Source organism: Callithrix jacchus, chromosome 18, assembly GCF_049354715.1.
Source record: "Callithrix jacchus isolate 240 chromosome 18, calJac240_pri, whole genome shotgun sequence".
Classification (NCBI taxonomy): domain Eukaryota; kingdom Metazoa; phylum Chordata; class Mammalia; order Primates; family Cebidae; genus Callithrix; species Callithrix jacchus.
The window spans coordinates 377234-391579 of record NC_133519.1 but is presented as its reverse complement, the minus strand read 5'-3'; the positions used below and the strand labels follow the sequence as shown (position 1 = coordinate 391579).

At 39.5% G+C, this 14346-nt stretch overlaps 2 pseudogenes; one reads left to right on the top strand and one right to left on the bottom strand.

Moving 5' to 3' along the window:
• Positions 1–3268: 3268 nt before the first annotated feature.
• Positions 3269–4230, top strand: LOC144580167 (2-methoxy-6-polyprenyl-1,4-benzoquinol methylase, mitochondrial pseudogene; annotated as a pseudogene).
• A 4972-nt stretch (positions 4231–9202) lies between these two features.
• On the bottom strand, positions 9203–10720 carry LOC144580225 (NADH-ubiquinone oxidoreductase chain 4 pseudogene; annotated as a pseudogene).
• Between the last annotated feature and the right edge of the window lie 3626 nt (positions 10721–14346).

Genomic DNA, 14346 nt, shown 5'->3' with positions numbered 1-14346 from the left:
TTTGAAAGTGGATAAATGTGTTTTCTCTGTTTTATTATTTAAGAAATTCATGGTAAAAAAAAGGCCTATTTATATATGATTCTTCAATAATTATTGAGTCAGTGGTGTCCTGCTGAGGAAGGGCACAGAATCTCACACTCAGAGAAGCATGATGTTCTGTCAGATGGGAGCCTCCTTCCAGAGCCAGAGCTTCACCTTTCACATGTAATTAGAGGCTTTCACAGATATGCTATCCTCTGAAGCCCTATCAGAGGCTTAGCCCTGAGAGTTTGACCAAAGAAGGTGACTAATGAGCATGTGACCTAGTACTCTGATCTACAGGGATTCTACCCTGTTTAATAGCTCTTCCCTGGCTCCAGAATCTTTTCCGTGTATTCACAAACAGATACACGGAAAGATTGAGAAGAAACTTTGATTCTCACTGCGAGCCCTTCTCTGTCTCACCAGCTTCTCTACAAGTGGAATGTTGTAACTATTGCTGAGAGACTTCATGTTAAGTATTTCTGTCTGACAACATAATTGAGAAGAGAAATGGGCAAGAGTTGGATCATCCTGAAGGCCATGTCTAGGATTTTAACCTGATCTATGTCTCAGATTTATGTAAATATTGGCAAATATAGATTCATCTCTAGATGTAGAAAAACACAAGGAGGATCCCCTGCTCACAGAGAACATAAAGGATGAATTCAACGTTTTGTAAATCCAGCTTAATCTCAACCATGGGGCATTAAGTCTTTTCAGTAAAAAAGTAATTGTTTTCAATCACCTGAAGCAACTGAATTATGGCCTCAGACAGCTGGGTACTGAGAAGGTGTGCTCCTCACTAGAAATCCGTGGCTACATTGCAGAGAGTTGGGATAATTCCAAAGGATTCTTTTTATTTATATTTACATTTTTTATTTTTTTGAGATGGATTTGTGCTCTGTCACCCAGGCTGGAAAGCTGTGGCATGATTCCTGCTCACTGCAACTTCTGCCTTTGGGTTCAAGCAATTCTCCTGCCTCAGCCTCCTGAGTAGCTGGGATTACAGGCATGTGTCCCCACTCCTGGCTAATTTTGTGGTTTTAGTGGTGATGGGATTTCTCTATGTTGTTCAGGATAGTTTCTATCACCTGACTTTTTGATTCACCTGTCTGGGCCTCCCAAAGTTCTGGGATTACAGGCATGGGCCACTGAACCTGATCCAAAGGATTCTTTAGGGTAATAGGGAGACCAAATGGAGAAAATAAACCCAGTCATTGCCCTTCCATCGGGTCTAATTAATCCTACTCTCATCCTACCCCAAAATTATCGCCAGACTCTTTACTGGGGTGTGCCAGGAGTAATTCAGAAAGAACAGAGTTTATTCAAGCCTATCTATTTCTCATAGCAGTCTTAAATTTAAATATTTGATCTATTTTGAGTTGATTTTTGCAGGTGGCCAAAGATAGGGTCTAGTTTTATTTTTCTGCATATGGATATCCAGTTTTACCAGCACTGTTTATTAAAGAGATTTTTTTTTCTTAATGTATTTTCTTGGTGCCTATGGAAAAAATGAGTTCACTGTAGATGTATGAATTTGTCTCTAGGTTCTCTACTCTGTTCTGTTTGTCCATGTGCATTGGTGTTTTATGCCATTCTGTGTTGCTTTGGTTACTATAGATCTGTACTATAATTTCATGGTAGATAATGGAATCCCTACAGATTTATTCTTTTTGCTCAGGATAGCTTTGGTTATTCTAGGTCTTTTGTGATTCTGTATAAATTTAGGACTGTTTTGTAGAACTGTTCTTTCTATTTGTGTGAAGAATATCATTGGTATTTTTATAGAAATTACATTGAATTCATAGGTTGCTTTGTGTAGCATGGACATTTTAACAATTTTGATTTTTCTTATCCATAAACACAGAGTATCATGTGTGAGGACATTTTTTCTTTGTTGTCATAAATTTCTTTTATCAATGTTGTATAATTTTTATTGTAGAGATTTTTACTTTTTTGGTTCAGTTAATTCCTAGCTATTTAACCTATCTGTAGCTATTGTAAGTTGAATTACTTTCTTAATTCTTTTTTAGATTGTTTACTGTTGGCATATGGAAATGTTACTGAATTTTTTTTTCAGAAAAGAATTTTTTAAAATTTAAGCAACTGCAAATAGAAAACAAGAGGGGATCCCCAGTCTGAGACAAATCCTAGCTACTGTGACAGAGGGGGTTCCCAAATGGGTTGCCAGGCTGTAGTAAAATGTCATGGTTTTAATAATGAGCTGGTGAGGAAGGGGAGTATTATCTTCACAGGGACCAAAGGACCAGTTAGGACCAGGTGTGGCATCTGCATAGAGATGAGCCCCTATCAACCCCCACCTCGTTAGAACACCACACGGTTGAGTGGCCATCAGATAAATTTTCTGGAGGACTTTGAAACAGTCCTGGCTGGGGCAGGTGGCTGTTACAACAAACACTGGGGAAGCCCCTGTTTCTGATACACCCTGAGCCAGGGGCCATTACATGACTGAAAACCTCCAGACCTGAGGGGCTCATGAGACAGTGGTAGTCCCCACTCACATGCGACTTGCTCTGTGCTCAGTATCCTTCACATTGAGCCTGACCCAGTTTCACCCTGGGGCTGTGAGTGGGGCAATCCATTTCCATTTGTTTTATAAGGCTCAGCGGAGCTTTGGACTTAGTGCTAGCAGAGGGGGCCCAAAAGCTGACACTGGGATTCCAGCACCACCACTGACAACTTCTGCAAGTGGCCAGAGTTGCCTCTCCTCCCCTGGATTTGGTTTTGTCCTCTGTGAAATGGGGCATGGGACAGTGATAACTGATTACTCACATATCAGGGATACGTGGGTACTGTCAATTAACTGAGTGCTCAGCACAGTGCCTGGAGCTCAGAGTGCAGATGGGGTAGGAGGATGTGTCATAAATCTGAGGGAAGCCCCAACATAATTAACCCTTCCGTCTAGTAGCCAGGCCCCAGTGCAGAGCCCTGTGGCAGTGACAGAGCAAACTGAGACCAGCTCAAGCGCAGCCTCTTTCTCAGACACAGGGCTCTGCTAAGGCACTTAGGGTTCTGGTTTAATTCTGGCAGCTTTAGTGTAAAGAATATTGTGAGACATTTCCTGAGGTCACTGAAAGTCAGAAGAAAAGACAGGCCTTCTCCATCTCCCTGATAGTCATTTCCCAGAACCTAGTTATCCAGAGAGGAGGGAAAATATTTATTTTTTGTAAAAAGTAAATGCTAGAGTTAAATATTATATTAAAATCTCATTCTAGCCTTTTAACTCGAGTACCAAGATGGCGGCTCCCAGAAGCTTGGCTCTATGGAACTATTGCAGTCGTAGGTGGTGGCGGGTGATGCGGGGCTGTCAGCTCCTCGGGCTTCGTGGTTCTTGGCCCCAAAGAGAAGCAGGTAACGGAAACTCACTTTGGGTTTCAGACTGTGTCGGAAGAGAAAAAGTGGGGCAAAGTCCATCAGGTGTTTGAAAGTGTGGCTAAGAAGTATGATGTGATGAATGATATGATGAGTCTTGGTATCCATCCTCTTTGGAAGGATTTACTGCTCTGGAATATACATCCACTTCCTGGGACCCAGCTGCTTGATGTTGCTGGAGGCACAGGTGACATTGCATTCCGGTTCCTAAATTATGTTCAGTCCCAGCATCAGAGAAAACAGAAGAGTCAGTTAAGGGACCAACAAAGTTTATCCTGGGAAGAAATTGCCAGAGTACCAGAATGAAGAAGATTCCTTGGGTGGGTCTCATGTCATGGTGTGTGACATCAACAAGGAGATGCTAAAGGTTGGAAAGCAGAAAGCCTTGGCTCAAGGATACAGAGCTGGACTTGCATGGGTATTAGGAGATGCCGAAGAACTTCCCTTTGATGATGACAAGTTTGATATTTACACCATTGCCTTTGGGCTTCGGAATGTCACACACATTGATCAGGCACTCCAGGAAGCCCATCGGGTACTGAAACCAGGAGGACGGTTTCTGTGTCTGGAATTTAGCCAAGTGAACAATCCCCTCATATCCAGGCATTATGATCTATATAGCTTCCAGATCATCCCTGTCCTGGAGAGGTCATTGCTGGAGACTGGAAGTCCTATCAATACCTTGTAGAGAGTATCCAAATGTTCCTGTCTCAGAAAGAGTTCAAGGAGATGATAGAAGATGCAGGCTTTCACAAGGCCACTTATGAAAGTCTAACATCAGGCATTGTGGCCATTCATTCTGCCTTCAAACTTTAATTCCTTTCTAATCATGGAGCATGAACCAATTACACCCTGTTGAAAGCCTGGAACTGAAGGATATTCTGGCAAATGAGACAACAGCAGAGCATGTCCTCTTAAGGATGCATACGTTGGACTCATGTTTGAATCGAACACTCTCCAAGTAGAAGAACAAATTCCTGTCACTTTTTTACAGCTTTCTTTGGAGTTGCTTCATTCCATCTCCAAGAGGCATTTGGTCTGCATTTTTTGCTCAATCGCTAATTTCTCTTGGCTGTAGAGTGTGTGGTTAAGGTACAACCAGCACTAAGGCTCAGTTTTGAAGTGTATTTATAGCTTCTCTGCTGGTGCTGCCCTCCAGAGTGGGTGATAGATCATTTGAACACAATGATGACTTTAACCAGAAAACTTAATGGTACCTGAATCAACCTTTCAGCCTACTAGGACTAAATCTAGGCCCAAGTCAGAGGACTAATAATTATGACAATTGTGTGCTGAACCAGCATTTGCCAAGACATTCAATATTAGGCACGGTGATAGCATAAAGTCTGGCAAATCACAGTCAGGTGCTACAGGATGATAATTGGAACCTCTTTCCAGGAGTCTCCCGACAATGCTGATGAGAACATTCCTTTCCTACAAGAGGCACCCATGCATCCAGTGACACGAGAACAAGAGAGTGATAGCGCCACACCATTGTGATGTCTTATTTAAGGGGAATGTATGTGCGATCTCAGTTTTATGGCCCTGAGGCCATTTGGTAGGAACCAAATGCCAGGTATAGTTTCAGGATAACCAAGCCCTGTCTATATGGGCCCGGAGCGAGAATACTAGCAGATGTGGGCGGGTCGCTGGTTTCACGGAGGTTGGTAGATTAAGAGACCAAGTGTATTTGGTGGATATTCATGGTTGTGTCAACTGTTTGACTAAATGTGCTATGTCCAATCAATATGTTAATGTGCGGATGTATGATGAATGGTTTTACATTGGTGAGTGATATCCATGTTTGGAGTGTGGTATGTGGGTTAAGGATCATATGGATTATAGTCCAATGTACAATATTAGTTCTTGCTTGTAAGCATGTATGTCAAGGATTTTATGTACGTTTAGGGTTAATGTGCTATGTATAGTTAAGCATTTGTAGTACTAGATATTATTCATGGGGTAAAACAATAATGTACTAATTACATAAAAGTTTGAAATGTTGTGTGTACTTGCAAAGTACTTTATTGTTGGGCCATCAATAAGATAAAGTTTAGAATCCAGGGAGTAGTTTAATATTAGAATGTCAGCTTTGGGTGTTGATGGTGGAATTAGATATTCTCTCCCTGATTGTCCTGGGGAGTAGGTGTTCTCCATTTCTGGTTTACAAGACCAGAGTATTAATTTATACTACAAGGACGTTTATCATTTTAGTAGTTTGTTTTCGATTAGAGCAGAGAGGGGGATTAAGGTGATAATGATGAGAAAATATATGATAGATGCTGTTTGGCCGATGGCGATGAATGGATGTTCAACTGGTTGACCCCCAATTCATGTAAGTGTAACTAGGTCAGCTACTAGCGTTCAGAATAGGATTTGAGTGATTGGTTGGAATGCTATACTTTGTTGTTTGGATAGGTGTATTATGGGGATGAGTATTAGGATTAGGATGGATAGTACTAGAGCTAGAATGCCCCCTAGTTTATTGGGGATGGGTCGTAGGATTGCGTATGCAAATAGGAAATATCACTCTGGTTTAATGTGGGGTGGGGTGTTTAGGGGGTTTGCTAGTGTGTAGTTGTCTGGGTCTGTTAAAAGGTCAGGTGTAAATAGGGTTAAACTTGTTAGGGTTAGGAAGAGGAAGATCAGTTCAAGAATGTCTTTAGTTGTATAGTATGGGTGAAATGAAATTTTACCAGGTTCTGAGGTGATTCCTGATGGGTTACTTGAGCCTGTTTCATGCAGAAACAAAAGATGAATGGTAGTCAGAGCTGCAATAATGAAAGGTAAAATGAAGTGGAAAGTAAAGAATCGTGTGAGGGTAGCTTTATCCACTGAAAACCCGCCTCAGATTCATTGGACTAAGTCAGACCCAATATATGGGATAGCTGATAAAAGGTTTGTAATTACTGTAGCCCCTCAAAACGATATTTGGCCTCATGGGAGTACATAGCCTATGAATGCTGTGGCTATGGTTGCAAGTAGTAAGATTGTACCGATGTTTCAAGTCTTCAGAAAAAGGAATGACCCGTAATATAAGCCTCGGCCGATGTGGAAGAAGAGGCAAATAAAGAATATGGATGCACCGTTAGCATGTAAATAGCGGATTATTCAGCCATAGTTAACGTCTCGGGTGATATGGGCGACTGAAGAGAAAGGGGTAGCAGTTTCTGGTGTGTAGTGTATTGCTAGGAATAGGCCTGTGGTAATCTGAATAATTAGGCAAGTGCCTAGAAGTGAGCCAAAATTTCATCAAGAGGAGATGTTGGATGGTGTGGGGAGATCAATGAATGATTCGTTGATGATTTTTGCTAAAGGGTGGGTTTTACGGGAAGAGGTCATTAGTATTCTTATAGTTGAAATACAAAAATGGTTTTTCATATCATTAGTCATGATTATAGTCCATGTGGGAATAATGACATATGCTTTATTTTCATTAAGTATTATTTTAGTAATAGGTTTTGTGGGGTTTTCTTCTAAGCCTTCGCCTATTTATGGTGGGTTAGTGTTAATTTTTAGTGGTGCCGTAGGTTGTGTGATTACGTTATACTTTGGTGGGCCTTATATGGGGCTTGTGGTTTTCTTGATTTATTTGGGGGGTATGATGGTAGTTTTTGGTTACACTGAGGTGATAGCAATTGATGAGCATCCTGAAACGTGGGTGTCAAGTACAGATATTTTAGGTATTTTCATGTTCGGTTTAATGATGGAGATAATTATGGTATTCTTGCTAGGTGGGAACCCTGTTAAAACGGTAGAGATTGTGGTTAATTATAACACTGTGTCAAGTTGAATGATTTATGAGGGTGATGGGCCAGGGTTAATTCGTGAGGATCCTACAGGTGCTCCTGCTTTGTATAATTATGGTATTTGAGTAGTTTTAGTAACTTGTTTATGGGAATGCATATTGCAATTGAGCTTACTCGGGGTGGGGGTTAAATTGTTAGGAGTAGTGCTAGTGTTGGTGTAATGAAGAAGGATAGGAAGTAAAGCTTAATTAGGCCTTTTTGAGTTGATGAGGTTGTGGAGATCGAAATTTGAGTTTGTGTTGTTATTTTTTATATAGATTTTTCTAGTCAGAAGAGGTTTAATAGGGCTGAGGTAAGGTTTTGGCTTGTGGATAGGCTTGAATGGGGGTTGAGTCGGTGTATAGTGGTTGAGTACAAGCCTAGTATGTTAGAGAAGTAGAAGGTTTTTAATGGGGTGCTTAATTTTATATTGTTAGTTATCAAACTAAGTTATATTGCTACAAGTAGTCCTAGCATGGTTACGCCTAACGCTGTAAGTTTTAGGTGTCATGGTATAGTGACTTGGGGGTGTGAGGTAGGAGGAACACAATTAGAAATAAGAAACCCGGTGAAAATGCTACCCACTGCTAGGTGATTGATTGGGTTTATTAGCATAGGGTTATTCTCATTAATTAAGATGAGAGTTGTAAAGCGAGGGTATCCTGTTAAGGCAAAGAAGATAATGCGGATACTGTATATAGCTGTGAGGGAGGTGGCTACAAGAGTAGTTGTTAGGGCTCAGGCGTTGGTATACAACGTGTTGGCGGTCTCGATGATCAGGTCTTTTGAGTAGAAGCCTGTGAGAAAGGGTACACCTACAAGTGCAAAGCTGCCAATAATGAGGGAGGAGGATGTGAAGGGTAGGGTCTTAAATAAGCCTCCTATTTTGCGGATATCTTGTTCATTGTATAGGCTGTGAATAAAAGATCCTGCAGATAGGAATAGTATGGCTTTGAAGAAGGCGTGGGTACAGATGTGAAGGAAGGCTAGGTGTGGTTGGTTAATGCCGATTCTTACTGTTATAAGGCCTAGTTGGCTTGAGGTTGAGAAGGCTACGATCTTTTTTAGATCATTTTGTGTTAGAGCACAGATTGCTGTGAATAGAGTGGTGATTGCGCCTATTGATAGAGTTAGTGTTTGGATGAGGGGGTTATTTTCGATTAGGGGGTGGAAACGAATAATTAAGAAAACTCCTGCAACAACTATTGTGCTGGAATGTAGTAGTGCTGAAACTGGTGTAGGTCCTTCCATGGCAGATGGAAGTCATGGGTGTAGGCCGAATTGGGCAGATTTTCCTGTTGCCGCTAAGAGAAGGCTTATTAGGGGAAAAGAATTTGAAGTGGAGTCAAGAATGAATATTTGTTGGAAATCTCATGAGTTGGAGTATAGAAAGAATCATGTCATTGCTAGAATAAAGCCGATGTCTCCAATGCGGTTATGTAGGGCTGCTGTGTTAGCGTCTGTTCGGCTGTGTCATCAGCTAATTAGTAGAAATGATATAATGCCTATTCCTTCTCATCCAATGAAAAGTTGGAACAAATTATTAGCTGTGATTAGAATTAGTATTGTTACGAGGAAAATAAGTAGGTATTTGAGGAATTGGTTGATGTTTGGGTCTGAGCTTATATATCATATTGAAAACTCTACGATTGATCAGGTAACAAATAGTGCTACAGGGGTAAATATAATAGAGAAGAAGTCTATCTTAAAGTTTAGCGATAATTTGATAGTTTGGATTGTTATTCAATGTCAGTTTGAGATTACGGATTCTTGGCCTGTAAAGATAAATATTGTTATCGATAGGATGCTGATGGTAAAGGCATAAATGATGGCTAATTTTACATAGTGAGGGTATAGGAGGTTTTTGTTTGGGTTAATTAGAGTAATTATGATAGGCGCCAGCAGTGTAATTATTGTTATTAGAATTATTGAAGAGTGTATTTTTACTTTTATTTGGAGTTGCACCAATGTTTTTGGTTCCTAAGACCAATGGATAACTACTATCCTTTAAAAGTTGAGAAAGCCAAGTTGTTAAGCTTGGGGGCATGAATTAGCAGTTCTTGCATGCTTTCTCGGTAGTTTAGAAGTTGTGGGCTTCTATTATTAGATTCACAATCTAATGTTTTTATTAAACTATAGCTACAGGGTGTAAAACATATGGTTACCTTAGGGTTTAGGGTGAGTAGGAGGATTGGTGCTATGTGCATTAGTATAAGTGTGTTTTCTCGTGTAAATAGGGGTTTTACATTGCTAGTGCTATATGTTAATGGACCTCGTTGTGTTGAAGTAAATATATGAAGTGAGTACAGGGCCGTGATTAGTATGTTGAATCCTGTGAATATGATGGTAAAATTAGATCAGGAAAAGGGGGCTAAGATTGTTAGCAGTTCTCCTATTAAATTAATAGTTGGGGGTAGGGCAAGATTGGCGAGGTTAGCTAGTAATCATCATAGTGCTAGTAGTGGGAATAGTGCTTGAAGACCTCGTGTGAACATTATAGTTCGGCTGTGGATTTGTTCATAGTTAGAGTTTGCTAGGCAGAATGGTAGAGATGAAGTAAGTCCATGGGCAATTATTAGGATTATTGCGCCGGTAAGGCTTCAGGGGGTTTGGATAAGAATGGCTAGAATAACAAGTGCTATGTGGCTAACGGAAGAATAGGCGATGAGTGATTTTAGGTCTGCTTGTGGCAGGCAGATGGAGCTTGTTATAACTATACCTCGTAAGGATAAGATGAGAAAGGGGTAACTTATTTTTTCTGTCAGAAGGTTAAGTATAGGGGTAATTCGTATTATACCATAGCCACCTAGTTTTAGTAGAATTGCTGCGAGTACTGTTGAGCCAGCGATTGGGGCTTCAACATGGGCTTTAGGGAGTCACGGGTGTAGTCCATATAGAGGTATTTTGACTATAAAGGCCATTATGCGCCCTAGTCATATAATGTTGTTAGTTCAGGATAGTAGTATTTCTTTAGTGTTAATAGTTATTGTGAGCATATTTAGGGACCCTAAACTGCTTAAATAGTACAGGAGCATAATTAGTAGAGGAAGAGATCCAGCTAATGTATAGAATAGGAAATACGAGCCGGCATTAAGACGTTCTGGCTGGTACCCTCAGCGAGTAATAATAATTAGGGTGGGGATTAGGGTGGTCTCGAATAGAATATAAAATAAAATTAGTTCGGTGGCTGAAAAAGTTATGATTAGGGAGATTTGTTAAAAAATTAGTATTGAGATATATAGTTTTTTTCATGGGATGGGGTTGTTGTACCAGTGTTGTTGTGTTGCTAAAATTATTAGTGGTAGTAGTCAGGCTGTTAGTATTAATAAAGGTGATGTTAATGGGTCTGAGAAGAAAGTCAGTGATAGATTACATGAGTTATTTGGCATATATAATATTAGAAGGGTAAAAATACTGATTAATAGGCTGCATGTTATTGTATTAACTCATATTACATGATTTTTTGAAAGTCATATTGTTGGTAGTATTATGATTGTTGGTAAAATAATTTTTAGCATTGGAGTAGATTTAAGTTTTGGACATAGTCTAAGCTGTACAGGTTAGAGATTAAGATTAATAAGGCTAGGCCTACTGCAGCCTCACATGCAGCAAACACTAGAAGAGTAATGGGTATTATATACATTAATATTAAATATATATTTAGAGTTGTGAGTGTAGTTATAATAAATAGTGATAATATTATGCCTTCCAAACATAGTAGAGATGATATTAGGTGATATGGTTAAATTAATAGTCCCAACAGTGATATGAAATATGCTAGTGTGACGTTGATATAAATGAAAGGCATGTGTTGGTAAATATGAGTTTTCATAATCTAATGAGTCGAAATCATTTGTTTTAAATAAACTATATACACTCAACTCAGTCTAATCCCTTTTGGGTCCATTCATAGGCCAATCCCAATACTAGAATAATAAGTAGGGCAAAAATCATGTTGATTGTTAGTATTAAGTTGTTTGTTTGGGTTGCCCATGGTAGAGGTAGTAGTAAGGTGATGTCTAGGTCAAACAGGAGGAATGTAATAGCAATTAAGAAGAATTTTATAGAGAAGGGCAGGTGGGCAGAGGTTGTAGGGTCAAACCCAAATTCATAAGGGTTGTGTTTTTCTGTATATGCATTTAGTTGGGGGAGTCAGAATGTGATGGTAATTAGAAGTAGGGCTAGGAGGATGTTAGTTGTTAGGGTTAGTGCTAGATTTATTACTCTCTCTCGAGTTATATGAGGCTTATTGATTGGAAGTCAATAGTACTGTTTATGCTAAGAGAGTAAGGCCCTCATCAATAGATAGAGATATAGAGGAATAGTCATATTACATCTACGAAATGTCAGTACCATGCAGCGGCTTCAAATCCGAAGTGGTGGTTGGATGTGAAGTGATATAGCTGTTGGTGAAAATAGCAGGTGGCGAGGAAGGTAGTTCCGATAATAACGTGGAGGCCATGGAAGCCTGTAGCTATAAAGAATGTGGACCCATAAATTCTGTCGGAGATAGTAAATGAGGTTTCAGAGTATTCTGATATTTGTAGACAGGTAAAGTAGATTCCTAGTGCAATAGTTATGGTCAGTGCTTGAGCTGATTCTTTTTGATTGGCTTCTATTAGGCTGTGGTGTGCCCAAGTAATTGTGACTCCTGATGAAAGTAGTACAGCTGTATTTAGTAGGGGTACTTCTATTGGGTTAAGAGGAAAAATACCTGTAGGGGGTCAATGTCCTCCTGTTTGTGGGGTTGGGGCTAAGCTGGAGTGGTAAAATGCTCAGAAGAAGCCAGCAAAGAAGAATACATCTGAGATAATAAATAGGATCATCCCATATCGAAGGACTTTTTGTACGGGAGTGGTATGATGGCCTTGATATGTGCCTTCTCGTACTACGTCGCGCCACCACTGAAATATTGTTATTGTGCTAGCTAGTAGCCCTGCAGTAAGGAGGGGAATGTAATAGAAATGAAATCATATAATTAGGCCAGATGTAAGCAAAAATGCTGATAGGGCTCCTGCTAGTGGTCAAGGGCTTGGGTTAACTATGTGATAGGCATGTGTTTGGTGTGTCATTATGAGTTGTCATGTAGATATAAGCTTACTAAAAGTGTGAATACATAGGCTTGGATGAGTGCTACACCTAATTCTAGGGTGATTAATAGAATGATAATGATAATAGTAATTGTGGAGGAAGATAGGTAGATGGATATGATAGTGTAGTGTCTCCAAGTAGATGTATTAACAGGTGACCTGCTGTGATGTTGGCTGTTAGTCGTACAGCTAGAGCTACTGGTTGAATGAAGAGGCTGATTGTCTCGATAATAATTAACATTGGGATAAGTAGTACGGGTGTTCCTTGTGGTAGGGAATGGGCAAGAGATGATTTTGTTTTAAATCGTAACCCTATGAGTACAGTTGCTGCTCATAGAGGAATTGCTATATCTAGATTTATTGATAGTTGAGTGGTTGGTGTAAATGCATAGGGTGTAAGTCCGAGAAGATTATTTAATGCGATGAAAATGATCAGGGCTAGAAGCATGAGAGACCAAGTTCGTCCCTTAGTAGTATGAGTTATTATCATTTGTTTTAGTTTAAGTTGAACTAATCACTGTTGAAGAGAGGAGAGTCGGTTATTAATTAGGTTATTAGGAGGTATAATTAATATGGCAGGAAATATAATGATTAATATTACTAGGGGGATTTCTAGGATTGTCGGGATATTGAAGGAGGCGAATAAATTTTGGTTCATTTTAGTTCTCAAGTTGTTTTATGTTTTTGTGTTCTAGTCAATTTTGGTGATGGGGTAGTGTAGAAAGTAAAACTCAATATCTTTAATTGGGTGATGTAAAACAAGGTTACAATTATTGACAGAATCACCATTGGTCATGGTGAGATGTTTAGTTGAGGCATTCACTGTAGAGAGACGGGTTCTCTCAATCTTTAACTTAAAAGGTTAATGCTATTTTAGCTTTACAGTGATACGATATATAAGTATGAGGCTCATACTTTGAAATCTTGGAAATAAATAAATTCTAGTACAATGGGCATAAAGCTGTGGTTGGACCCACAAATTTCTGAACACTGTCCATAGACTATGTCTGGTCGTGTGGAAGTTAATATGGCTTGATTTAAGCGTCCAGGGATTGCATCTGTTTTTACACCTAGTGATGGCACAGCTCATGAGTGTAGGATGTCCTGTGATGAAATTAGCACACGAATATCTGCTTCTATGGGTAAGGTTGTTCCGTTGTCTACTTCAAGGAGTCGAAATTCTCCAGGTTCAAGGAAATATGTTGGTGTAATATAAGAGTCGAATGCTAAGTCTTCATAATCGGAATACTCATAACTTCAGTATCATTGGTGGCCAATTGCTTTAAGAGTTAGGTAGGGTTTATTAAATTCGTCTGTCATATATAAAATACATAGGGATGGAAGGGCAATTATAATGAGAATTATAGCGGGCAGGATGGTTCAGATTATTTCAATCTCTTGAGCATTTATGGTACTGGTGTGAGTTAGTTTTGTAGTAAGTATTAGAGAAATAATGTATAGAACCAGTGAGCTAAATAAAAAAGTGATTATGAGAGCATGGTCATGGAAGGCGATAAGTTCTTCTATGATGGGGGATGCGGCATTTTGTAAGCCTAATTGAGCTGGTGCTGCCATTAAGATATGTAGATATTTAGTCTATGATTTAACTTTGACAATGTTACGTAATTATTTTACTAGTATCTTATTGAAAAAGTCATAAGGTCTATGGAATTGGCTTGAAACCAATTTTGGGGGGTTCAAATCCTTCCTTTTTTGTTTAGGGTTTTTACATAGGTAGCTTCTTCAAATGCGTGATAGGGAGGAGGGCAGTCGTACAGCCATTCTAGATTGGTAGATAGTTGTTCAATGGTAGAAACTTTTCACTTTGAGGAGAAGGCTTCTCAAATTATGAAAATTATTAGAATAACTGCTGTTAGTGAGATGAAGGATCCTACAGATGAGACGATGTTTCATGTGGTATATGCATCTGGATAGTCTGAGTATCGTCGAGGTATTCTGGATAGGCCAAGGAAGTGCTGTGGGAAGAAAGTTAGACTTACGCCTACAAACATAATAGTAAAATGAACTTTAGCATAGGTTTGGTGAAGTGTGTA